The sequence below is a fragment of the Oncorhynchus nerka genome, linkage group LG2 (genome assembly GCF_034236695.1).
Source record: "Oncorhynchus nerka isolate Pitt River linkage group LG2, Oner_Uvic_2.0, whole genome shotgun sequence".
NCBI classification, from domain to species: Eukaryota; Metazoa; Chordata; class Actinopteri; order Salmoniformes; family Salmonidae; genus Oncorhynchus; species Oncorhynchus nerka.
The window spans coordinates 16,972,642-16,998,990 of NC_088397.1; the positions used below are offsets into that span (position 1 = coordinate 16,972,642).

Consider the following 26,349-nt stretch of genomic DNA (forward strand, 5'->3'; position numbering starts at 1 on the left):
GGGGAGGACCGAGCCGGCCTGGAGGATAGGGGACATAGAGAGTCAAAGGATGCAGAAAGGGAGGAGAGGAGGGTTGAGGAGGCAGAATCAGGAGATAGGTTGGAGAAGGTTTGAGCAGAGGGAAGAGATGATAGGATGGAAGAGGAGAGAGTAGCGGGGGAGAGAGAGCGAAGGTTGGGACGGCGCGATACCATCCGAGTAGGAGCAGTGTGGGAAGTGTTGGATGAGAGCGAGAGGGAAAAGGATACAAGGTAGTGGTCGGAGACTTGGAGGGGAGTTGCAACGAGGTTAGTGGAAGAACAGCATCTAGTAAAGATGAGGTCGAGCGTATTTCCTGCCTTGTGAGTAGGGGGAAGGTGAGAGGGTGAGGTCAAAAGAGGAGAGGAGTGGAAAGAAGGAGGCAGAGAGGAATGAGTCAAAGGTAGACGTGGGAGGTTAAAGTCGCCCAGAACTGTGAGAGGTGAGCCGTCCTCAGGAAAGGAGCTTATCAAGGCATCAAGCTCATTGATGAACTCTCCGAGGGAACCTGGAGGGCGATAAATGATAAGGATGTTAAGCTTGAAAGGGCTGGTAACTGTGACAGCATGGAATTCAAAGGAGGCGATAGACAGATGGGTAAGGGGAGAAAGAGAGAATGACCACTTGGGAGAGATGAGGATCCCGGTGCCACCACCCCGCTGACCAGAAGCTCTCGGGGTGTGCGAGAACACGTGGGCAGACGAAGAGAGAGCAGTAGGAGTAGCAGTGTTGTCTGTGGTGATCCATGTTTCCGTCAGTGCCAAGAAGTCGAGGGACTGGAGGGAGGCATAGGCTGAGATGAACTCTGCCTTGTTGGCCGCAGATCGGCAGTTCCAGAGGCTACCGGAGACCTGGAACTCCACGTGGGTCGTGCGCGCTGGGACCACCAGATTAGGGTGGCCGCGGCCACGCAGTGTGGAGCGTTTGTATGGTCTGTGCAGAGAGGAGAGAACAGGGATAGACAGACACATAGTTGACAGGCTACACAAGAGGCTACGCTAATGCAAAGGAGATTGGAATGACAAGTGGACTACACGTCTCGAGTGTTCAGAAAGTTAAGCTTACGTAGCAAGAATCTTATTGACTAAAATGATTAAAATGATACAGTACTGCTGAAGTAGGCTAGCTGGCAGAGGCTGCGTTGTTGACTATGTAGGCTAGCTGGCATTGGCTGCGTTGTTGACACTACACTAATCAAGTCGTTCCGTTGAGTGTAATAGTTTCTACTGTGCTGCTATTCGGGGCTAGCTGGCTAGCTAGCAGTGTTGATTACGTTACGTTGCGTTAAAAGAACGACAATAGCTGGCTAGCTAACCTAGGAAATCGCTCTAGACTACACAATTATCTTTGATACAAAGACGGCTATGTAGCTAGCTATGTAGCTAGCTACGATCAAACAAATCAAGCCGTTGTACTGTAATGAAATGAAATGAAAAATGTGATACTACCTGTGGAGCGAAGCGAAATGCGACCGGATTGTTGAGTGCAGAAGTTCTGTTCGGTAGACGTTGGCTAGCTGTTGGCTAGCTAGCAGAGTCTCCTACGTTAAGGACAACATAAAACTACACACTCTAAACTACACAATTATCTTGGATACGAAGACAGCAAAGACAACTATGTAGCGAGCTAACACTACACTAATCAAGTCGTTCAGTTGAGTGTAATAGTTGTGCTGCTAATCGGTAGACGGTGGACTACCTAACGGTGGACGTTAGCTAGCTGGCTAGCTGCAGGGCAGTGTAGACTGCGTTAGGACGACGAAATACGATAATTACGCAATTATCTATGATACAAAGACGGCTATGTAGCTAGCTAAGAAGAAATTGCTAAGATTAGACAAATCAAACCGTTGTACTATAATGAAATGTAATGAAATGTAATACTACCTGCGGACCGAGTGCAGATGCGACCGCTCGCTCCAACCCGGAAGAAACTGCATTAACATCCATTAAACCACGGTTAGCGGTGAGTGTGTGTGCTGCCTACGGCTAACCTCTCATACCTTCTATGGATCCAACATTCAACCAAAACCACAGCCATACCTTCATAAGCACTGAATATCTTTCTCCAGAAGAAATAGATGAATATAATATGTGCAATTGTGGCTAGCGTTGGACGCAGGTTGAAAACCTCTGATGTGGAAGCCAATTAGGAGTTTCATAACGAGGAGAGCTTCATAATGACCACACAAAGGCATCGCCTCTCCGCAGGACAGCTATTGGAGGTCTTAAGCAGACATGTTATCGTCATTACTGGCCTGCGTGGCTGAGTTGAACTGAGTTGGACAGAGCTAATAGGAGTAGGATTCTCTATGGATGGTCCATGGCCAGGTATCACTCAGAGTTCATGTTGAATCAGAACTGACAGCGGGATGTTTTCACTCAGAGTACCACTAATGGTTCTGTTGACTAGAGAACAAAAGCCCAGTGGGTCCGGGTTGCCAAGCCAATGTCAACGACACACAGAGACACACACATACTGTATCCAAGCCAGTGAGCTAAACACATGTAGACAGACACACTAAAACCTGACTGTAGCTACACTTTACAACACATTATATTAATGAAGCCAACTTAGCTGCACTTTGAGGAGGGAGTATTTTCACAGTTCTCTCACAGTCAGCTGCATTCAATGTCACATATGTGTTAGAATATTAAACAAACGTCACATGAAAATGTCTGGTTTCATCTCTAAAGCATCTACTTCAACAAATACACATTCACAACCTCTGTTGGCTCATCATGGGCCAGAAGCTGTTCATAACACAACGTTCCTCTCGTCTAGTCTGTCTCCTGAGGGTTTGGTGAAGTTTGGCTGCTCCGAGGCGTCCAATGAGGAGGCGTTACAGAGTTTGGCTGCTCCGAGGCGTCCAATGAGGAGGCGTTACAGAGTTTGGCTGCTCCGAGGCGTCCAATGAGGAGGCGTTACAGTTTGGCACGAGGGAATCCAGTTTAAAGGTAAAGAGATGGATTTGGATGAAGAGAGGAGAAACCGTTTTGCAAAGGAATGGATCTATCTGGAAAGACGTCAGCCATTATTCGCTCACAGCATCTTAATGTTGGAGGACGAGATGGTGGGAAGCATTGATTTAAGGCTGTTCTGGCAGGGTTAGAGGTTTTCTGGAAGTGCTGAGGAAAGCGGTGGGGAATTTTCTGCTCTGGACTAATGGTGACCAATGAAAATTAAAATGCCTGAGGTGCAATTCTGAATTGGAAGGGCTTTCGCAGTGTCAATTGGTAAGTGTTTCGGTCTAAGTGTTTGGAGGAGAAAATGACATTTAGCAGCTTGTCTATGGTAATAAAGAATTTGACCAGAACGGGTTTTATGAAACTGCCACCTATTTCTTTCTCTCAGATTGATCGAATTTAAATTGAACTGACACAAAACAATATGTTTTATTGCTGTTTCATGCTTCACAACCACATAACACCCTGGACAGGTAAACGTTAGGAAATGTCTTTCCATCTGCCAAAATGTGTTACAGCTCAACCATAACAAACAGGATTCTTCTGTCTTGTTTTGACTGCTAGAACAGAGAGAGGATTTAGTGGCCTGCGACACTTTGACCTCCCGCTTATAACTGCCCCCCGTGTCCCGTGTTAGCCCAGGGTTAAAGGGGAATGACGGTGGACATCAGTCAACATCCTCACTTAGAAGTGTCAGTCAGGGAAAAAGGGAGGAGGGAGGTCAGGGAGAGAGAAGACAGGGGAAAACGGAGGTTCTCTAGAGATGGAGACTTAAAGGAGTCTACGAGGAAGCAGAGAAAAGGAGAGTAAAATCACTGAAGGTAGAGGCCGACTTCTAGTTCTATATCTGTCTGGCACATACATGACACACACACATACACACAGATCCCTCCCTCCCTCCCACTCACACACTCACACACACCTCTTGGGTTGATCTATCGTTATACTGTAGCTTCAGCGGTGGATCTGTCCGTCCTGTCAGCCACTGGTTACAGTAAAGATGAAACACAACCACAGCCACCACTCTCCCTCCGCCAGCTCAACTCTCCTCCAGACCAGTCACAAAACACCTCCGCTCTCCCTCCGCCAGCTCAACTCTCCTCCAGACCAGTCACAAAACACCTCCGCTCTCCCTCCGCCAGCTCAACTCTCTTCTAGACCAGTCACAAAACACCTCCACTCTCCCTCCGCCCGCTCAACTCTCCTCTAGACCAGTCACAAAACACCTCCGCTCTCCCTCCGCCCGCTCAACTCTCCTCCAGACCAGTCACAAAACACCACCGCTCTCCCTCCGCCAGCTCAACTCTCCTCTAGACCAGTCACAAAACACCTCCGCTCTCCCTCCGCCCGCTCAACTCTCCTCTAGACCAGTCACAAAACACCTCCGCTCTCCCCCCGCCAGCTCAACTCTCCTCTAGACCAGTCACAAAACACCTCCGCTCTCCCTCCGCCAGCTCAACTCTCCTCTAGACCAGTCACAAAACACCTCCGCTCTCCCTCCGCCAGCTCAACTCTCCTCTAGACCTGTCACAAAACACCTCCGCTCTCCCTCCGCCAGCTCAACTCTCCTCTAGACCAGTCACAAAACACCTCCGCTCTCCATCCGCCAGCTCAACTCTCCTCTAGACCAGTCACAAAACACCACCGCTCTTCCTCCGCCAGCTCAACTGTCCTCTAGACCAGTCACAAAACACCTCCACTCTCCCTCTGCCAGCTCAACTCTCCTCTAGACCAGTCACAAAACACCTCCGCTCTCCCTCCGCCAGCTCAACTCTCTTCTAGACCAGTCACAAAACACCTCCACTCTCCTTCCGCCAGCTCAACTCTCCTCTAGACCAGTCACAAAACACCTCCGCTCTCCCTCCGCCAGCTCAACTCTCCTCTAGACCAGTCACAAAACACCTCCGCTCTCCCTCCGCCAGCTCAACTCTCCTCTAGACCAGTCACAAAACACCTCCGCTCTCCCTCCGCCAGCTCAACTCTCCTCTAGACCAGTCACAAAACACCTCCGCTCTCCCTCCGCCAGCTCAACTCTCCTCTAGACCAGTCACAAAACACCACCGCTCTTCCTCCGCCAGCTCAACTGTCCTCTAGACCAGTCACAAAACACCTCCACTCTCCCTCTGCCAGCTCAACTCTCCTCTAGACCAGTCACAAAACACCTCCGCTCTCCCTCCGCCAGCTCAACTCTCCTCTAGACCAGTCACAAAACACCTCCACTCTCCTTCCGCCAGCTCAACTCTCCTCTAGACCAGTCACAAAACACCTCCGCTCTCCCTCCGCCAGCTCAACTCTCCTCTAGACCAGTCACAAAACACCTCCGCTCTCCCTCCGCCAGCTCAACTCTCCTCTAGACCAGTCACAAAACACCTCCGCTCGGGACATGAAAGCAGAGCGAGACTCAAAGGAACTCTAGCCAGCTCCCCAGAGAGCCACTTTCCCAGGACTACAGCGTAACACATGGGAAACCTGCAGAACACAGTGTGGCTGGCGCGCTACTACTTCTTATGTACTGAAGGACAGTAGCCTACCATATCAGCCGACACACTCATAGTTTGGTTACATGATAGGCATTGATTTACGTCTGAAATGGCAATAGATTTTTTCATTGTTTTTTTCAAGTACATCAAGTACCTCTTATTAGAAATCTACATGCAATATAATTACAACAAAGGACATTGATTGTAAGTAGTTACAATGTAAAACATCTCCCAGCTCCTCCATCATGTCTTTTGGCAGATGAAGACAAAGAGAACTTGTGTTTATTGGTTTTGACACCTAATACTATCTCAGAATGAGCTTTCCACCCAACAAGCCAAAACAGAACACAGTATCAATCAATCCATAAGATTAGAAGACACAGTACAGCCAGCGCTCTTACCTGTTCAAATATGGAATTCTCTCACGTTCTCTCTCCTTCCCTCTCCTCTTCCCTCTTTCTCCTTCTCCCTCGTTCTCTCTCTCCCCTCTCTACTGTCTCTCTCCCTTAAGATACCAAATAGAGACACTCTCCCACTGTCTGCCCCCCCCTCCACTCAAAACAACAGGAGTAATCCCAAACACGTGCCAGACCAGCGAGCCAGTGAATCTGTGCGTGTGTGCACAAGCACGTGCACGAGCGTGTGTGTGTACGCACACACCTCTCAACTTCTCCAGGATCCACACTTAATGCCGCTGGCTTCTGTTCAATCCATCTGTGGCCAACAAAGTTGAAACACACTATATAAGGCCAAGGCTCCAGGCTTCTTCTAACTGCAGTACCCTAAACCAGAGAAGAGGAACAGAGAGAGAGCTCTGGATGCAGACTGGGACTAGAACCCACTGTTGTGTTCTGTTCTTCCCTCATGCCTGCAGCTTGACCTTTACATAATCTGTTATCTCCCTCTGGCTTTCTCTCTCTCTCTCTCTCTCTCTCTCTCTCTCTCTCTCTCTGTGGCTTTCTCTCTCTCTCTCTCTCTCTCTCTCTCTCTCTCTCTCTCTCTCTCTCTCTCTCTCACACACTCTCGTTCTCTCTCTCTCTCTCTCTCTCTCTCTCTCTCTCTCTCTCTCTCTCTCTCTCACACACACACACACATTCTCGTTCTCTCTCTCTCTCTCTCTCTCTCTCTCTCTCTCTCTCTCTCTCTCTCTCACACACACACACACACACACTCTCGTTCTCTCTCTTCCTTTTTCTTCCCCCTTTGGTTTTTCCTCTATTGATGCACACGCATGCTTGTGATGGAAAGAGTTAGCTATGTGCTGTGTGTACGAAAAGCAGAACTTCCTTAACAGGATGGGTGGGGGGGGGGCTTGGTATGTGATTGACAAAACACTCTAAATCCCTCCTTCTTTCCTCATGTCAGTCTCTGTTTCTGTCTCTCTTTCTCTCACTCTGTTTTTCTCTCTCCTTCTCTCTCTCTCTCTCCACCTCCTCTATTTCTACCTCTCTCTGTCTTTTCTCACTGTCTCTCTCTCTCTTTTCTCTCTCTCTCTTTCTCTCTCGCTCTACCCTCTATCTCTCTCTCTATCTCTCTCTCTCTATCATGACATTCTCAGCGTACAGGTAAACATGAGTTGGCAGGCTCAGAGCCAGTTCCACCCATGACCATGCTCTAGCTGGTTCTACAACACACAGTCAGTCCCAGGTGCAGTGTGTGTGTACATTCCTCTACATCTACACAGCACACTAGATCTGAGAGAATGTATTATTCTATTTCAGGTTGGAAATCAGCGCTGTTGCTGTACAGGCAGGTAGATAACAGAATGTAATGTATAACACTGGGTGGCTGGTTGAATGTTTGAATAGAAAGAAGAGCTGGTTTTGTGTTATCCAAACATTCACGTGTTGTGAGCCACCTTTTCCAACGCTTTTTCAGTTTGTCTTGAGATAAAGCCAGATCAATACAACCAATGTTTCTAGCCAGGATCCAGTCTTAAGACGTATCTCAGCAGGAACTAACCACAAACCATAAATGGGAAATGATTTAGGATACTTGAGATGGTTTTCGTGTGCTTGCTGGTGCTTGATCTCCTGTGGGGTAGATTTAGATTTCATGCACTCTGGGTGAACTTGGTGCTTTGCCTCCAGACAAGCTGGGAGGGTAGATTAAACCATCAGTCATCGGCCCTTTACCCGGCTATTAGCTCTGCCATACAGTCTGTCTGCTAGTCCAATCTATCTCCTGTATATCTCTGTCATACCATCTGTCTGCTAGTCCAATCTATCTCCTGTATATCTCTGTCATACCATCTGTCTGCTAGTCCAATCTATCTCCTGTATATCTCCGTCATACAGTCTGTCTGCTAGTCCAATCTATCTCCTGTATATCTCTGCCATACTGTCTGTCTGCTAGTCCAATCTATCTCCTGTATATCTCTGCCATACCGTCTGTCTGCTAGTCCAATCTATCTCCTGTATATGTCTGCCATAGCGTCTGTCTGCTAGTCCAATCTATCTCCTGTATATCTCTGTCATACCGTCTGTCTGCTAGTCCAATCTATCTCCTGTATATCTCTGCCATACAGTCTGTCTGCTAGTCCAAGCTATCTCCTGTATATCTCTTCCATACCGTCTGTCTGCTAGTCCAATCTATCTCCTGTATATCTCTTCCATACGTCTGTCTGCTAGTTCAATCTATCTCCTGTATATCTTTTCCATACCGTCTGTCTGCTAGTCCAATCTATCTCCTGTATATCTCTGTCATACCATCTGTCTGCTAGTCCAATCTATCTCCTGTATATCTCTGTCATACCGTCTGTCTGCTAGTCCAATCTATCTCCTGTATATCTCTGTCATACAGTCTGTCTGCTAGTCCAATCTATCCCCTGTATATCTCTGCCATACAGCCTGTCTGCTAGTCCAATCTATCTCCTCTTATATCTCTGTCATACAGCCTGTCTGCTAGTCCAATCTATCTCCTGTATATCTCTGCCATACAGTCTGTATGCTAGTCCAATCTATCTCCTGTATATCTCTGCCATACAGTCTGTATGCTAGTCCAATCTATCTCCTGTATATCTATGCCATACAGTCTGTCTGCTAGTCCAATCTATCTCCTGTATATCTCTGCCATACTGTCTGTCTGCTAGTCCAATCTATCTCCTGTATATCTCTGCCATACCGTCTGTCTGCTAGTCCAATCTATCTCCTGTATATGTCTGCCATAGCGTCTGTCTGCTAGTCCAATCTATCTCCTGTATATCTCTGTCATACCGTCTGTCTGCTAGTCCAATCTATCTCCTGTATATCTCTGCCATACCGTCTGTCTGCTAGTCCAATCTATCTCCTGTATATCTCTGCCATACCGTCTGTCTGCTAGTCCAATCTATCTCCTGCATATGTCTGCCATAACGTCTGTCTGCTAGTCCAATCTATCTCCTGTATATCTCTGCCATATATCTATCTCCTGTCATGTCTGCTCTGTCTGTCTAGTCCATTCTATCTCCTGTATATCTCTGTCATACCGTCTGTCTGCTAGCCCAATCTATCTCCTCTGTATATCTCTTCCATACCGTCTGTCTGCTAGTTCAATCTATCTCCTGTATATCTCTTCCATACCGTCTGTCTGCTAGTCCAATCTATCTCCTGTATATCTCTTCCATACCGTCTGTCTGCTAGTCCAATCTATCTCCTGTATATCTCTGCCATACAGTCTGTATGCTAGTCCAATCTATCTCCTGTATATCTCTGCCATACAGTCTGTCTGCTAGTCCAATCTATCTCCTGTATATCTCTGCCATAGCGTCTGTCTGCTAGTCCAATCTATCTCCTGTATATCTCTGTCATAACGTCTGTCTGCAAGTCCAATCTATCTCCTGTATATCTATGCGATACAGTCTGTCTGCTAGTCCAATCTATCTCCTGTATATCTCTGTCATACCGTCTGTCTGCTAGCCCAATCTATCTCCTGTATATCTCTTCCATACTGTCTGTCTGCTAGTCCAATCTATCTCCTGTATATCTCTGCCATACTGTCTGTCTGCTAGTCCAATCTATCTCCTGTATATCTCTGCCATACCGTCTGTCTGCTAGTCCAATCTATCTCCTGTATATGTCTGCCATAGCGTCTGTCTGCTAGTCCAATCTATCTCCTGTATATCTCTGTCATACCGTCTGTCTGCTAGTCCAATCTATCTCCTGTATATCTCTGCCATACCGTCTGTCTGCTAGTCCAATCTATCTCCTGTATATCTCTGCCATACCGTCTGTCTGCTAGTCCAATCTATCTCCTGCATATGTCTGCCATAACGTCTGTCTGCTAGTCCAATCTATCTCCTGTATATCTCTGTCATACCGTCTGTCTGCTAGTCCATTCTATCTCCTGTATATCTCTGTCATACCGTCTGTCTGCTAGCCAATCTATCTCCTGTATATCTCTTCCATACCGTCTGTCTGCTAGTTCAATCTATCTCCTGTATATCTCTTCCATACCGTCTGTCTGCTAGTCCAATCTATCTCCTGTATATCTCTTCCATACCGTCTGTCTGCTAGTTCAATCTATCTCCTGTATATCTTTTCCATACTGTCTGTCTGCTAGTCCAATCTATCTCCTGTATATCTCTGCCATACAGTCTGTATGCTAGTCCAATCTATCCCCTGTATATCTCTGCCATACAGCCTGTCTGCTAGTCCAATCTATCTCCTCTTATATCTCTGTCATACAGCCTGTCTGCTAGTCCAATCTATCTCCTGTATATCTCTGCCATACAGTCTGTATGCTAGTCCAATCTATCTCCTGTATATCTCTGCCATACAGTCTGTCTGCTAGTCCAATCTATCTCCTGTATATCTCTGCCATAGCGTCTGTCTGCTAGTCCAATCTATCTCCTGTATATCTCTGCCATACAGTCTGTCTGCTAGTCCAAGCTATCTCCTGTATATCTCTTCCATACCGTCTGTCTGCTAGTCCAATCTATCTCCTGTATATCTCTTCCATACGTCTGTCTGCTAGTTCAATCTATCTCCTGTATATCTTTTCCATACCGTCTGTCTGCTAGTCCAATCTATCTCCTGTATATCTCTGTCATACCATCTGTCTGCTAGTCCAATCTATCTCCTGTATATCTCTGTCATACCGTCTGTCTGCTAGTCCAATCTATCTCCTGTATATCTCTGTCATACAGTCTGTCTGCTAGTCCAATCTATCCCCTGTATATCTCTGCCATACAGCCTGTCTGCTAGTCCAATCTATCTCCTCTTATATCTCTGTCATACAGCCTGTCTGCTAGTCCAATCTATCTCCTGTATATCTCTGCCATACAGTCTGTATGCTAGTCCAATCTATCTCCTGTATATCTCTGCCATACAGTCTGTATGCTAGTCCAATCTATCTCCTGTATATCTCTGCCATACAGTCTGTCTGCTAGTCCAATCTATCTCCTGTATATCTCTGCCATAGCGTCTGTCTGCTAGTCCAATCTATCTCCTGTATATCTCTGTCATAACGTCTGTCTGCAAGTCCAATCTATCTCCTGTATATCTCTGCCATACAGTCTGTCTGCTAGTCCAATCTATCTCCTGTATTTCTCTGCGATACAGTCTGTCTGCTAGTCCAATCTATCTCCTGTATATCTCTGTCATACCGTCTGTCTGCTAGCCCAATCTATCTCCTGTATATCTCTTCCATACTGTCTGTCTGCTAGTCCAATCTATCTCCTGTATATCTCTGCCATACAGTCTGTATGCTAGTCCAATCTATCTCCTGTATATCTCTGCCATACTGTCTGTCTGCTAGTCCAATCTATCTCCTGTATATCTCTGCCATGCCGTCTGTCTGCTAGTCCAATCTATCTCCTGTATATCTCTGCCATACCGTCTGTCTGCTAGTCCAATCTATCTCCTGTATATCTCTGCCATAGCGTCTGTCTGCTAGTCCAATCTATCTCATGTATATCTCTGCCATACAGTCTGTCTGCTAGTCCAATCTATCTCCTGTATATCTCTGCCATATAGTCTGTCTGCTAGTCCAATCTATCTCCTGTATATCTCTGTCATATAGTCTGTCTGCTAGTCCAATCTATCTCCTGTATATCTCCGTCATACAGCCTGTCTGCTAGTCCAATCTATCTCCTGTATATCTCTGTCATACAGTCTGTCTGCTAGTCCAATCTATCCCCTGTATATCTCTGCCATACAGCCTGTCTGCTAGTCCAATCTATCTCCTCTTATATCTCTGTCATACAGCCTGTCTGCTAGTCCAATCTATCTCCTGTATATCTCTGCCATACAGTCTGTATGCTAGTCCAATCTATCTCCTGTATATCTCTGCCATACAGTCTGTCTGCTAGTCCAATCTATCTCCTGTATATCTCTGCCATAGCGTCTGTCTGCTAGTCCAATCTATCTCCTGTATATCTCTGTCATAACGTCTGTCTGCAAGTCCAATCTATCTCCTGTATATCTCTGCCATACAGTCTGTCTGCTAGTCCAATCTATCTCCTGTATATCTATGCGATACAGTCTGTCTGCTAGTCCAATCTATCTCCTGTATATCTCTGTCATACCGTCTGTCTGCTAGCCCAATCTATCTCCTGTATATCTCTTCCATACTGTCTGTCTGCTAGTCCAATCTATCTCCTGTATATCTCTGCCATACTGTCTGTCTGCTAGTCCAATCTATCTCCTGTATATCTCTGCCATACCGTCTGTCTGCTAGTCCAATCTATCTCCTGTATATGTCTGCCATAGCGTCTGTCTGCTAGTCCAATCTATCTCCTGTATATCTCTGTCATACCGTCTGTCTGCTAGTCCAATCTATCTCCTGTATATCTCTGCCATACCGTCTGTCTGCTAGTCCAATCTATCTCCTGTATATCTCTGCCATACCGTCTGTCTGCTAGTCCAATCTATCTCCTGCATATGTCTGCCATAACGTCTGTCTGCTAGTCCAATCTATCTCCTGTATATCTCTGTCATACCGTCTGTCTGCTAGTCCATTCTATCTCCTGTATATCTCTGTCATACCGTCTGTCTGCTAGCCCAATCTATCTCCTGTATATCTCTTCCATACCGTCTGTCTGCTAGTTCAATCTATCTCCTGTATATCTCTTCCATACCGTCTGTCTGCTAGTCCAATCTATCTCCTGTATATCTCTTCCATACCGTCTGTCTGCTAGTCCAATCTATCTCCTGTATATCTCTGCCATACAGTCTGTATGCTAGTCCAATCTATCTCCTGTATATCTCTGCCATACAGTCTGTCTGCTAGTCCAATCTATCTCCTGTATATCTCTGCCATAGCGTCTGTCTGCTAGTCCAATCTATCTCCTGTATATCTCTGTCATAACGTCTGTCTGCAAGTCCAATCTATCTCCTGTATATCTCTGCCATACAGTCTGTCTGCTAGTCCAATCTATCTCCTGTATATCTATGCGATACAGTCTGTCTGCTAGTCCAATCTATCTCCTGTATATCTCTGTCATACCATCTGTCTGCTAGTCCAATCTATCTCCTGTATATCTCTGTCATACCGTCTGTCTGCTAGTCCAATCTATCTCCTGTATATCTCTGTCATACAGTCTGTCTGCTAGTCCAATCTATCCCCTGTATATCTCTGCCATACAGCCTGTCTGCTAGTCCAATCTATCTCCTCTTATATCTCTGTCATACAGCCTGTCTGCTAGTCCAATCTATCTCCTGTATATCTCTGCCATACAGTCTGTATGCTAGTCCAATCTATCTCCTGTATATCTCTGCCATACAGTCTGTCTGCTAGTCCAATCTATCTCCTGTATATCTCTGCCATACAGTCTGTCTGCTAGTCCAATCTATCTCCTGTATATCTCTGCCATAGCGTCTGTCTGCTAGTCCAATCTATCTCCTGTATATCTCTGTCATAACGTCTGTCTGCTAAGTCCAATCTATCTCCTGTATATCTCTGCCATACAGTCTGTCTGCTAGTCCAATCTATCTCCTGTATTTCTCTGCGATACAGTCTGTCTGCTAGTCCAATCTATCTCCTGTATATCTCTGTCATACCGTCTGTCTGCTAGCCCAATCTATCTCCTGTATATCTCTTCCATACTGTCTGTCTGCTAGTCCAATCTATCTCCTGTATATCTCTGCCATACAGTCTGTCTGCTAGTCCAATCTATCTCCTGTATATCTCTGCCATACTGTCTGTCTGCTAGTCCAATCTATCTCCTGTATATCTCTGCCATGCCATACGTCTGTCTGCTAGTCCAATCTATCTCCTGTATATCTCTGCCATACCGTCTGTCTGCTAGTCCAATCTATCTCCTGTATATCTCTGCCATAGCGTCTGTCTGCTAGTCCAATCTATCTCATGTATATCTCTGCCATACAGTCTGTCTGCTAGTCCAATCTATCTCCTGTATATCTCTGCCATATAGTCTGTCTGCTAGTCCAATCTATCTCCTGTATATCTCTGTCATATAGTCTGTCTGCTAGTCCAATCTATCTCCTGTATATCTCCGTCATACAGCCTGTCTGCTAGTCCAATCTATCTCCTGTATATCTCTGTCATACAGTCTGTCTGCTAGTCCAATCTATCCCCTGTATATCTCTGCCATACAGCCTGTCTGCTAGTCCAATCTATCTCCTCTTATATCTCTGTCATACAGCCTGTCTGCTAGTCCAATCTATCTCCTGTATATCTCTGCCATACAGTCTGTATGCTAGTCCAATCTATCTCCTGTATATCTCTGCCATACAGTCTGTCTGCTAGTCCAATCTATCTCCTGTATATCTCTGCCATAGCGTCTGTCTGCTAGTCCAATCTATCTCCTGTATATCTCTGTCATACCGTCTGTCTGCTAGTCCAATCTATCTCCTGTATATCTCTGCCATACAGTCTGTCTGCTAGTCCAATCTATCTCCTGTATATCTCTGCCATACAGTCTGTCTGCTAGTCCAATCTATCTCCTGTATATCTCTGTCATACCGTCTGTCTGCTAGCCCAATCTATCTCCTGTATATCTCTTCCATACTGTCTGTCTGCTAGTCCAATCTATCTCCTGTATATCTCTGCCATACTGTCTGTCTGCTAGTCCAATCTATCTCCTGTATATCTCTGCCATACCGTCTGTCTGCTAGTCAATCTATCTCCTGTATATGTCTGCCATAGCGTCTGTCTGCTAGTCCAATCTATCTCCTGTATATCTCTGTCATACCGTCTGTCTGCTAGTCCAATCTATCTCCTGTATATCTCTGCCATACCGTCTGTCTGCTAGTCCAATCTATCTCCTGTATATCTCTGCCATACCGTCTGTCTGCTAGTCCAATCTATCTCCTGCATATCTCTGCCATAACGTCTGTCTGCTAGTCCAATCTATCTCCTGTATATCTCTGTCATACAGTCTGTCTGCTAGTCCATTCTATCTCCTGTATATCTCTGTCATACAGTCTGTCTGCTAGCCCAATCTATCTCCTGTATATCTCTTCCATACAGTCTGTCTGCTAGTTCAATCTATCTCCTGTATATCTCTTCCATACCGTCTGTCTGCTAGTCCAATCTATCTCCTGTATATCTCTTCTGCATACAATCTCTGTCTGCTAACGTCCAATCTATCTCCTGTATATCTCTGCCATACAGTCTGTATGCTAGTCCAATCTATCTCCTGTATATCTCTGCCATACAGTCTGTCTGCTAGTCCAATCTATCTCCTGTATATCTCTGCCATAGCGTCTGTCTGCTAGTCCAATCTATCTCCTGTATATCTCTGTCATAACGTCTGTCTGCAAGTCCAATCTATCTCCTGTATATCTCTGCCATACAGTCTGTCTGCTAGTCCAATCTATCTCCTGTATATCTATGCGATACAGTCTGTCTGCTAGTCCAATCTATCTCCTGTATATCTCTGTCATACCGTCTGTCTGCTAGCCCAATCTATCTCCTGTATATCTCTTCCATACTGTCTGTCTGCTAGTCCAATCTATCTCCTGTATATCTCTGCCATACTGTCTGTCTGCTAGTCCAATCTATCTCCTGTATATCTCTGCCATACCGTCTGTCTGCTAGTCCAATCTATCTCCTGTATATGTCTGCCATAGCGTCTGTCTGCTAGTCCAATCTATCTCCTGTATATCTCTGTCATACCGTCTGTCTGCTAGTCCAATCTATCTCCTGTATATCTCTGCCATACCGTCTGTCTGCTAGTCCAATCTATCTCCTGTATATCTCTGCCATACCGTCTGTCTGCTAGTCCAATCTATCTCCTGCATATGTCTGCCATAACGTCTGTCTGCTAGTCCAATCTATCTCCTGTATATCTCTGTCATACCGTCTGTCTGCTAGTCCATTCTATCTCCTGTATATCTCTGTCATACCGTCTGTCTGCTAGCCCAATCTATCTCCTGTATATCTCTTCCATACCGTCTGTCTGCTAGTTCAATCTATCTCCTGTACATCTCTTCCATACCGTCTGTCTGCTAGTCCAATCTATCTCCTGTATATCTCTTCCATACCGTCTGTCTGCTAGTTCAATCTATCTCCTGTATATCTTTTCCATACTGTCTGTCTGCTAGTCCAATCTATCTCCTGTATATCTCTGCCATACAGTCTGTATGCTAGTCCAATCTATCCCCTGTATATCTCTGCCATACAGCCTGTCTGCTAGTCCAATCTATCTCCTCTTATATCTCTGTCATACAGCCTGTCTGCTAGTCCAATCTATCTCCTGTATATCTCTGCCATACAGTCTGTATGCTAGTCCAATCTATCTCCTGTATATCTCTGCCATACAGTCTGTCTGCTAGTCCAATCTATCTCCTGTATATCTCTGCCATAGCGTCTGTCTGCTAGTCCAATCTATCTCCTGTATATCTCTGTCATAACGTCTGTCTGCAAGTCCAATCTATCTCCTGTATATCTCTGCCATACAGTCTGTCTGCTAGTCCAATCTATCTCCTGTATATCTCTGCGATACAGTCTGTCTGCTAGTCCAATCTATCTCCTGTATATCTCTGTCATACCGTCTGTCTGCTAGCCCAATCTATCTCCTGTATATCTCTTCCATACTGTCTGTCTGCTAGTCCAATCTATCTCCTGTATATCTCTGCCATACTGTCTGTCTGCTAGTCCAATCTATCTCCTGTATATCTCTGCCATACAGTCTGTCTGCTAGTCCAATCTATCTCCTGTATATGTCTGCCATAGCGTCTGTCTGCTAGTCCAATCTATCTCCTGTATATCTCTGTCATACCGTCTGTCTGCTAGTCCAATCTATCTCCTGTATATCTCTGCCATACCGTCTGTCTGCTAGTCCAATCTATCTCCTGTATATCTCTGCCATAACGTCTGTCTGCTAGTCCAATCTATCTCCTGTATATCTCTGTCATACCATCTGTCTGCTAGTCCAATCTATATCCTGTATATCTCTGCCATACTGTCTGTCTGCTAGTTCAATCTATCTCCTGTATATCTCTGCCATACCGTCTGTCTGCTAGTCCAATCTATCTCCTGTATATGTCTGCCATAGCGTCTGTCTGCTAGTCCAATCTATCTCCTGTATATCTCTGTCATACCGTCTGTCTGCTAGTCCAATCTATCTCCTGTATATCTCTGCCATACAGTCTGTCTGCTAGTCCAAGCTATCTCCTGTATATCTCTTCCATACCGTCTGTCTGCTAGTCCAATCTATCTCCTGTATATCTCTTCCATACGTCTGTCTGCTAGTTCAATCTATCTCCTGTATATCTTTTCCATACCGTCTGTCTGCTAGTCCAATCTATCTCCTGTATATCTCTGTCATACCATCTGTCTGCTAGTCCAATCTATCTCCTGTATATCTCTGTCATACCGTCTGTCTGCTAGTCCAATCTATCTCCTGTATATCTCTGTCATACAGTCTGTCTGCTAGTCCAATCTATCCCCTGTATATCTCTGCCATACAGCCTGTCTGCTAGTCCAATCTATCTCCTCTTATATCTCTGTCATACAGCCTGTCTGCTAGTCCAATCTATCTCCTGTATATCTCTGCCATACAGTCTGTATGCTAGTCCAATCTATCTCCTGTATATCTCTGCCATACAGTCTGTATGCTAGTCCAATCTATCTCCTGTATATCTCTGCCATACAGTCTGTCTGCTAGTCCAATCTATCTCCTGTATATCTCTGCCATAGCGTCTGTCTGCTAGTCCAATCTATCTCCTGTATATCTCTGTCATAACGTCTGTCTGCAAGTCCAATCTATCTCCTGTATATCTCTGCCATACAGTCTGTCTGCTAGTCCAATCTATCTCCTGTATTTCTCTGCGATACAGTCTGTCTGCTAGTCCAATCTATCTCCTGTATATCTCTGTCATACCGTCTGTCTGCTAGCCCAATCTATCTCCTGTATATCTCTTCCATACTGTCTGTCTGCTAGTCCAATCTATCTCCTGTATATCTCTGCCATACAGTCTGTATGCTAGTCCAATCTATCTCCTGTATATCTCTGCCATACTGTCTGTCTGCTAGTCCAATCTATCTCCTGTATATCTCTGCCATGCCGTCTGTCTCCTAGTCCAATCTATCTCCTGTATATCTCTGCCATACCGTCTGTCTGCTAGTCCAATCTATCTCCTGTATATCTCTGCCATGCCGTCTGTCTCCTAGTCCAATCTATCTCCTGTATATCTCTGTCATACCGTCTGTCTGCTAGTCCAATCTATCTCCTGTATATCTCTGTCATACCGTCTGTCTGCTAGTCCAATCTATCTCCTGTATATCTCTGTCATACAGCCTGTCTGCTAGTCCAATCTATCTCCTGTATATCTCTGTCATACCATCTGTCTGCTAGTCCAATCTATCTCCTGTATATCTCTGCCATACAGTCTGTCTGCTAGTCCAATCTATCTCCTGTATATCTCTGTCATATAGTCTGTCTGCTAGTCCAATCTATCTCCTGTATATCTCTGTCATACAGCCTGTCTGCTAGTCCAATCTATCTCCTGTATATCTCTGTCATACCATCTGTCTGCTAGTCCAATCTATATCCTGTATATCTCTGTCATACCATCTGTCTGCTAGTCCAATCTATCTCCTGTATATCTCTTCCATACCATCTGTCTGCTAGTCCAATCTATCTCCTGTATATCTCTTCCATACGTCTGTCTGCTAGTCCAATCTATCTCCTGTATATCTATGCCAGTGAAGGCTGTTTCCATGGCGACACTGTGTGATGGACCTTTGAAGTGGCGTGTTTGTGCCTGGGAAACAGAGTGGCTTCTGTAGAGGCAAGGAGTGTGTCCTCATCTCTCCTCTCTCTCTGTCTCATTTTATTGCTATCTATCTTGCTATCTTTCTCTCTCTCTCTCTCTCTCTCTCTCTCTCTCTCTCTCTCTCAATATCTCCCTTTCTCCTTCCATCTCTCTTTCTCTCCACCGCTATCTGTCATTCTACCTGACAACCCACCCCTTCACTCTCCTTCCCTCTCCAGTCAGTGTTAAAGGCCTTGGTCATGTTTGTCTTCTCCTCTGTGTCTATGCATTCTTTCTGAGGTGAAATGGCAAATAGCGCCAATACAGACAGACCTCAAGTGCCTCCGTGTGGCCCCTGGACACTAAAAAAAAACCTGAGTAGGGGCCCAATAACGATTATTTCCTTATACCGATGTAGGATCTTAATTTGACCACCCTTTTGCAAAAGAACGTTCCTACAATGCAGGAAGAAAAAAAAACGTGTAGTGTATTTGAGGTTTAAAAAGGTTTCTGAAGTTTGTAATTTCCACTTTTAAATTTCAGACCTGATCTTCTCTTCAGAAAAATGTATCAACCACTACAAAAATGTCCATGAATTATAATTCACATAATAATTCACATTTATTATTTTCCTTGCAGGCTCAAATTAAGATCCTTCATGTGTATATTGTCAGACATTCTCAGACATTCTCAGACATTCTCAGACGACAGAACAAAACAAGCCATTGACAAAGTCATTAAAGATTCCCTACATTTCATGACTGCCCAATGAAGTGTTGTTTCTCTAAATTCTGCCTCTAATAAATCCATTTCTCCCTCGTCGATAGTCAATTATCTGCTCCGAGCTCATCTTAATGTTATGGTTAGGCAAGCAGCAGATCAGTAATCCCGAGATGGATTTGTAGCCAACTAAAGATGAAACGCGACCGCCTGACTCGTCTTGTGGGGATTATTTCCAACTGCTGTATTTTTCTTGGAATGACAGAAGAACCTGACTGTTTCTAAAAGGAGAGTCAGCTAGCGTGTGTGACTTTACAGTGGAATCTAATTCTAGATGCAGCAGAGTTGGTGTTTTGGTCTAGATCAGGCAATGTTTTGACAGCGCAAAAATGACTCAAATTCAATACTACTACAGTCACTATCAAAACCTTACAACTGAGAAGTCAACAACTTATACAGGTTTCAAGTTAACTGAAGGCAATCAGCAGTATCCTAAACTTGTTATGAATCAAGTGCCATGTTGAGTATTTGTAGTGTTTTTGCCACAGTTTTTTTAACATCTCTGTATTTTAGTTGCTGTCAGAATGGATCCCTAGAGTGGCACTCGGAGAAACTAGAATCCCTTCGAGGGTTCTTAGAACCCATAACAATAGTGGAGTCGACTTCACAATTCCAAAACATCACCCTGCTCCATCTCTCACACTAACACAATGTGAAGGCCCAGTAACAGTCACAGTCACACACCCGGCCCGGGTCGGTCGGTTAGGTGGTCCACCCATGGACCACGGCCACAAGTCATTTCCTCCACGTCTCGTTATAAACCCCTGGCCTGCATCCAACAACTGTCAGCATTAACGACTAGAGGAAGTTTACAGACCTGATTACTGGAACACTGGGTTCTTTTCAGGCAGCAATGGTCTGCCCGTGTCTGATACGTAAACAGCTAGCGGTAACCGGTAATGAGCGCTAGCCTGTATACTGTGTCACTACTGTGTAGCCCGTGTAGTGGAAAGCAACAGCTCCATTTTCACAACATTTCCCAAGCTAAAAATAACTAGGAAACACAGGATGTGTGTGTCAATGAGATCAACTGTTTTACTACGATAATATCTCAAAGCATATCATCAAGACTGAGCACAAAAACAGCATGTTTTGAGAGTAAGACTGAGGAGTGCGTTTGGGGTGAGTGGAGACGACAGCTTCAGGGTCTGGTTGGAAAGCGAGCCAGAGACATGGCCAAAACCTACCCCCCCCCCCCCCCCTCTTTCTCTTTTCTCTCTTCTCTCCCTCCTCCCCCTTTCCCTCCCTTAACCCTCAACGCCAAACCAAGTCTGGCGACTCCAACCCAAGATCCCACAGCACGACAGCAGCATTCCAGAAAGCTTTTCTGTGACAGGACAGTAATAGAGTAGTGAGGGAACGGCAGAGGGAATGGGGTTCAGAAGCAGCAGCAGCAGAGACAGCTGGAAATCCATTCTGAGACGTGGGAAACTCACTAGGTTTCAGTATAGCTGAGGGCACACTTTCCATCACACTGTCCATCACACTGTCCATCACACTGTCCATCACACTGTCCATCACTCTGTCCATCACTCTGTCCATCACTCTATCCATCACACTGTCCATCACACTGTCCATCACACTGTCCATCACTCTGTCCATCACACTGTCCATCACACTGTCCATCACTCTGTCCATCACTCTGTCCATCATCACACTGTCCATCACACTGTCCATCACTCTGTCCATCTGTCCATCACTCTATCCATCACTCTGTCCATCACACTGTCCATCACACTGTCCATCACACTGTCCATCACTCTGTCCATCACACTGTCCATCACACTGTCCATCACACTGTCCATCACACTGTCCATCGCACTGTCCATCGCACTGTCCATCACACTGTCCATCACTCTGTCCATCACACTGTCCATCACACTGTCCATCACACTGTCCATCACTCTGTCCATCACACTGTCCATCACACTGTCCATCACACTGTCCATCACACTGTTCATCACACTGTTCATCACACTGTCCATCACACTGTCCATCACACTGTTCATCACACTGTCCATCACACTGTTCATCAAACCTATTGTTGACTGGTCATGACTCATACAACCACAGTGACTTCTGTATCACAATACTATCCATACTAGGATACTACGTAACGTGCATGGCCAATACACTACTTCCTGTTATGTTAGTGTAGAGGTTTGGTTGGTGTTTTAGTAGCTGTGAGACAGCTCAGGGCTAGGTTAGTAGGACATCAGTCCAGCTGTGTTTGGGTGGACATAACATGATAGGTCATGCCGTACAGAAGACACATTGTTGTCACTGTCCCCTCTCTCTGCTTTGGAGCAGAGCCTCATATTCCCAAATGATGGGGTCAGGGCCCACTGGGAGTCGGAAATCATGTTCTCTTAGCTATGTGGTTCCCAACCTTTTTCAGTTACTGTTGCACCAATTGAATTTTGCTGACCTAACGGTCTCATGAGTCTTCTCAAGTAGGCACTGTGGATAGGCCAAGACCCCCAGAGGTCCTTTTATTTATTTTAATTTTATTTTTATTTAACATTTATTTAACCAGGTAGGCAAGTTGAGAACAAGTTATAATTTACAACTGCGACCTGGCCAAGATAAAGCAAAGCAGTTCGACACATATAACAACACAGAGTTGCACATGGAGTAAAACAAACATACAGTCAATAATACAGTAGAAAAATAAGTCTATATACGATGTGAGCAAATGAGGTGAGATAAGGGAGGTAAAGGCAATAAATAGGCCATGGTGGCGAAGTAAATACAATATAGCAATTAAAACACTGGAATTGTAGATTTGACAGTAGATGAGTGTGCAAAGTAGAAATACTAGGGTGCAAAGGAGCAAAATAAATAAATAAATAAATACAGTAGAGGAAGAGGTAGTTGTTTGGGTTATTTATAGATGGGCTATGTACATGTGCAGTGATCTGTGAGCTGCTCTGACAGCTGGTGCTTAAAGCTAGTTAGGGAGATAAGTGTTTCCAGTTTCAGAGATTTTTGTAGTTCGTTCCAGTCATTGGCAGCAGAGAACTGGAAGGAGAGGCAGCCAAAGGAGGAATTGGCTTTGGGGGTGACAAGTGAGATATACCTGCTGGAACGCGTGCTACGGGTGGGTGCAGCTATGGTGACCAGCGAGCAGAGATAAGGCGGGACTTTAACTAGCAGGGTCTTGTAGAGGACCTGGAGCCAGTGGGTTTGGCAATGAGTATGAAGCGAGGGCCAGCCAACGAGAGAGTACAGGTCGCAGTGGTGGGTAGTATATGGGGCTTTGGTGACAAAATGGATGGCACTGTGATAGACTGCATCCAATTTGTTGAGTAGCGTGTTGGAGGCTATTTTGTAAATGCCAAAGTCGAGGATTGGTAAGATGGTCAGTTTTACGAGGGTATGTATGGCAGCATGAGTGAAGGATGCTTTGTTGCAAAATAGGAAGCCAATTCTAGATTAACTTTGGATTGGAGATGTTTGATGTGAGTCTGGAAGGAGAGTTTACAGTCTAACCAGACACCTAGCTATTTGTAGTTGTCCACATATTCTAAGTCAGAACCGTCCAGAGTAGTGATGCTGGACAGGCGGGCAGGTGCAGGCAGCGATCGGTTGAAGAGCATGCATTTAGTTTTACTTGTATTTAAAAGCAGTTGGAGGCCACGGAAGGAGAGTTGTATGCCATTGATGCTCGTCTAGATGGTTGTTAACACAGTGTCCAAAGAAGGGCCAGAAGTATACAGAATGGTGTCGTCTGCGTAGAGGTGGATCAGAGACTCACCAGCAGCAAGAGCGACATCATTGATATATACAGAGAAGTGAGTCGGCCCAAGAATTTAACCCTGTGGCACCCCCATGGAGACTGCCAGAGGCCCGGACAACAGGCCCTCAGATTTGACACACTGAACTCTTTCAGAGAAGTAGTTGGTGAATCAGGCGAGGCAATCATTTGAGAAACCAAGGCTGATGAGTCTGCCGATGAGGATGTGATGATTGACAAGTCGAAAGCCTTGGCCAGGTCAATGAATACGGCTGCACAGTATTGTTTCTTATTGATGGCGGTTAAGATATTGTTTAGAACCTTGAGTGTGGCTGAGGTGCACCCATGACCAGCTCTGAAACCAGATTGCATAGCGGAAAAGGTACGGTGGGATTCGAAATGGTCGGTGATCTGTTTGTTAACTTGGCTTTCGAAGACCTTAGAAAGGCAGGGTAGGATAGATATAGGTCTGTGGTTGGTAGTTTGAGTCAAGAGTTTCCCCCCCTTTGAAGAGTGGGATGACCGCAGCTGCTTTCCAATCTTTGGGAATCTCAGGCGACATGAAAGAGAGGTTGAACAGGCTAGTAATAGGGGTTGCAACAATTTCGGCAGATCATTTTAGAAAGAAAGGGTCCAGATCTAGCCCGGCTGATTTGTGGGGTCAAGATTTTGCAGCTCTTTCGGAACATCAGCTAACTGGATTTGGGAGAAGGAGAAATGGGGAAGGCTTGGACGAGTTGCTGTGGGGGGTGCAGTGCTGTTGACCGAGGTAGGGGTCCTGTCCTTATTTTGTCTTTCTTTTCTTCTGTTAACTAGATATTATTTGCTATTCTTTGTTAGCTAGCTAGCTTCTTCCAGGACAGTCCCTAGCAACTACTTAGCAACTGGTAAAAAATTCAGCTAGCTAAGATAACTGTACAATTTAATGAAAAATAGTAACTTTTTCCAAAGCCTATCTTATTTGTTTGTTGGTTGTTTTGTCTCCAATTCAGTCTTGCAGTTTTCTTTTGCTTTTTTCCAATGTACCTCACTCTAAGAAACATATACATTTAAATATTTGTAGGAGCTCATTTTTTCAGCAGCTGCTGCTCAATTTGGAATCCGGAATTTTGTCCTAGTAGCCCCTGTGGACAGGCCAAGACCCCCAGAGGTCCTAGTACCCCTGTGGACAGGCCAAGACCCCCAGAGGTCCTAGTACCCCTGTGGACAGGCCAAGACCCCAGCCAAGACCCCTGTGGACCAGACCCCCAGGTCCTAGTACCCCCAAGACCCCCAGAGGTGTGGACAGGCCAAGACCCCCAGAGGTCCTAGTACCCCTGTGGACAGGCCAAGACCCCCCCAGAGGTCCTGTGGACAGGCCAAGACCCCCAGAGGTCCTAGTACCCCTGTGGACAGGCCAAGACCCCAGAGGTCCTAGTACCCCTGTGGACAGGCCAAGACCCCCAGAGGTCCTAGTACCCCTGTGGACAGGCCAAGACCCCCAGAGGTCCTAGTACCCCTGTGGACAGGCCAAGACCCCCAGAGGTCCTAGTACCCCTGTGGACAGGCCAAGACCCCCAGAGGTCCTAGTACCCCTGTGGACAGGCCAAGACCCCCAGAGGTCCTAGTAGCCCCTGTGGACAGGCCAAGACCCCCAGAGGTCCTAGTAGCCCCTGTGGACAGGCCAAGACCCCCAGAGGTCCTAGTACCCCTGTGGACAGGCCAAGACCCCCAGAGGTCCTAGTACCCCTGTGGACAGGCCAAGACCCCCAGAGGTCCTAGTAGCCCCTGTGGACAGGCCAAGACCCCCAGAGGTCCTAGTAGCCCCTGTGGACAGGCCAAGACCCCCAGAGGTCCTAGTACCCCTGTGGACAGGCCAAGACCCCCAGAGGTCCTAGTACCCCTGTGGACAGGCCAAGACCCCAGAGGTCCAAGACCCCCCCAGAGGTCCTAGTACCCCTGTGGACAGGCCAAGACCCCCAGAGGTCCTAGTAGCCCCTGTGGACAGGCCAAGACCCCCAGAGGTCCTAGTAGCCCCTGTGGACAGGCCAAGACCCCCAGAGGTCCTAGTAGCCCCTGTGGACAGGCCAAGACCTCCAGAGGTCCTAGTACCCCTGTGGATAGGCCAAGACCTCCAGAGGTCCTAGTACCCCTGTGGACAGGCCAAGACCCCCAGAGGTCCTAGTAGCCCCTGTGGACAGGCCAAGACCTCCAGAGGTCCTAGTACCCCTGTGGACAGGCCAAGACCCCCAGAGGTCCTAGTACCCCTGTGGACAGGCCAAGACCCCCAGAGGTCCTAGTAGCCCCTGTGGACAGGCCAAGACCTCCAGAGGTCCTAGTACCCCTGTGGACAGGCCAAGACCCCCAGAGGTCCTAGTACCCCTGTGGACAGGCCAAGACCCCCAGAGGTCCTAGTAGCCCCTGTGGACAGGCCAAGACCTCCAGAGGTCCTAGTACCCCTGTGGACAGGCCAAGACCCCCAGAGGTCCTAGTACCCCTGTGGACAGGCCAAGACCCCCAGAGGTCCTAGTACCCCTGTGGACAGGCCAAGACCCCCAGAGGTCCTAGTACCCCTGTGGATAGGCCAAGACCTCCAGAGGTCCTAGTACCCCTGTGGATAGGCCAAGACCCCCAGAGGTCCTAGTACCCCTGTGGATAGGCCAAGACCTCCAGAGGTCCTAGTACCCCTGTGGATAGGCCAAGACCCCCAGAGGTCCTAGTACCCCTGTGGATAGGCCAAGACCCCCAGAGGTCCTAGTACCCCTGTGGATAGGCCAAGACCTCCAGAGGTCCTAGTACCCCTGTGGATAGGCCAAGACCTCCAGAGGTCCTAGTACCCCTGTGGATAGGCCAAGACCTCATTTACATTTACATTTAAGTCATTTAGCAGACGCTCTTATCCAGAGGTCCTAGAAGCCGCAGTGGATAGGCCAAGACCTCCAGAGGTCCTAGTAGCCGCAGTGGATAGGCCAAGACCTCCAGAGGTCCGAGTAGCCGCGGTGGATAGGCCAAGACCCCCAGAGGTCCTAGTAGCCGCAGTGGATAGGCCAAGACCTCCAGAGGTCCTAGTAGCTTCTGTGGACAGGCCAAGACCCACAGAGGTCCTAGTAGCCCCTGTGGACAGGCCAAGACCTCCATAGGTCCTAGTAGCTTCTGTGGACAGGCCAAGACCCACAGAAGTCCTAGTACCCCTGTGGACAGGCCAAGACCTCCAGAGGTCCTAGTTGGTTGGCAACCACTGTCTTAAC

At 46.5% G+C, this 26,349-nt stretch overlaps 1 protein-coding gene across 13 annotated transcripts in view; it reads right to left on the reverse strand.

Annotated features, from left to right (window-relative positions):
- The window catches only part of LOC115127784 (tensin-1-like), a 233,616-nt gene that overhangs the window by 115,989 nt on the left and 91,278 nt on the right, over positions 1–26,349 (reverse strand). Inside the window, exon 1 of one of the 13 annotated variants that reach the window (XM_065023835.1) lies at positions 5,866–6,002. The exons of the other annotated variants lie outside the window; for them this stretch is intronic. The gene's annotated coding sequence lies outside the window, so the exon portion shown is untranslated. Of the gene's footprint in view, positions 1–5,865; positions 6,003–26,349 lie in introns of those variants that run through there. 13 annotated transcript variants of the gene reach the window in all.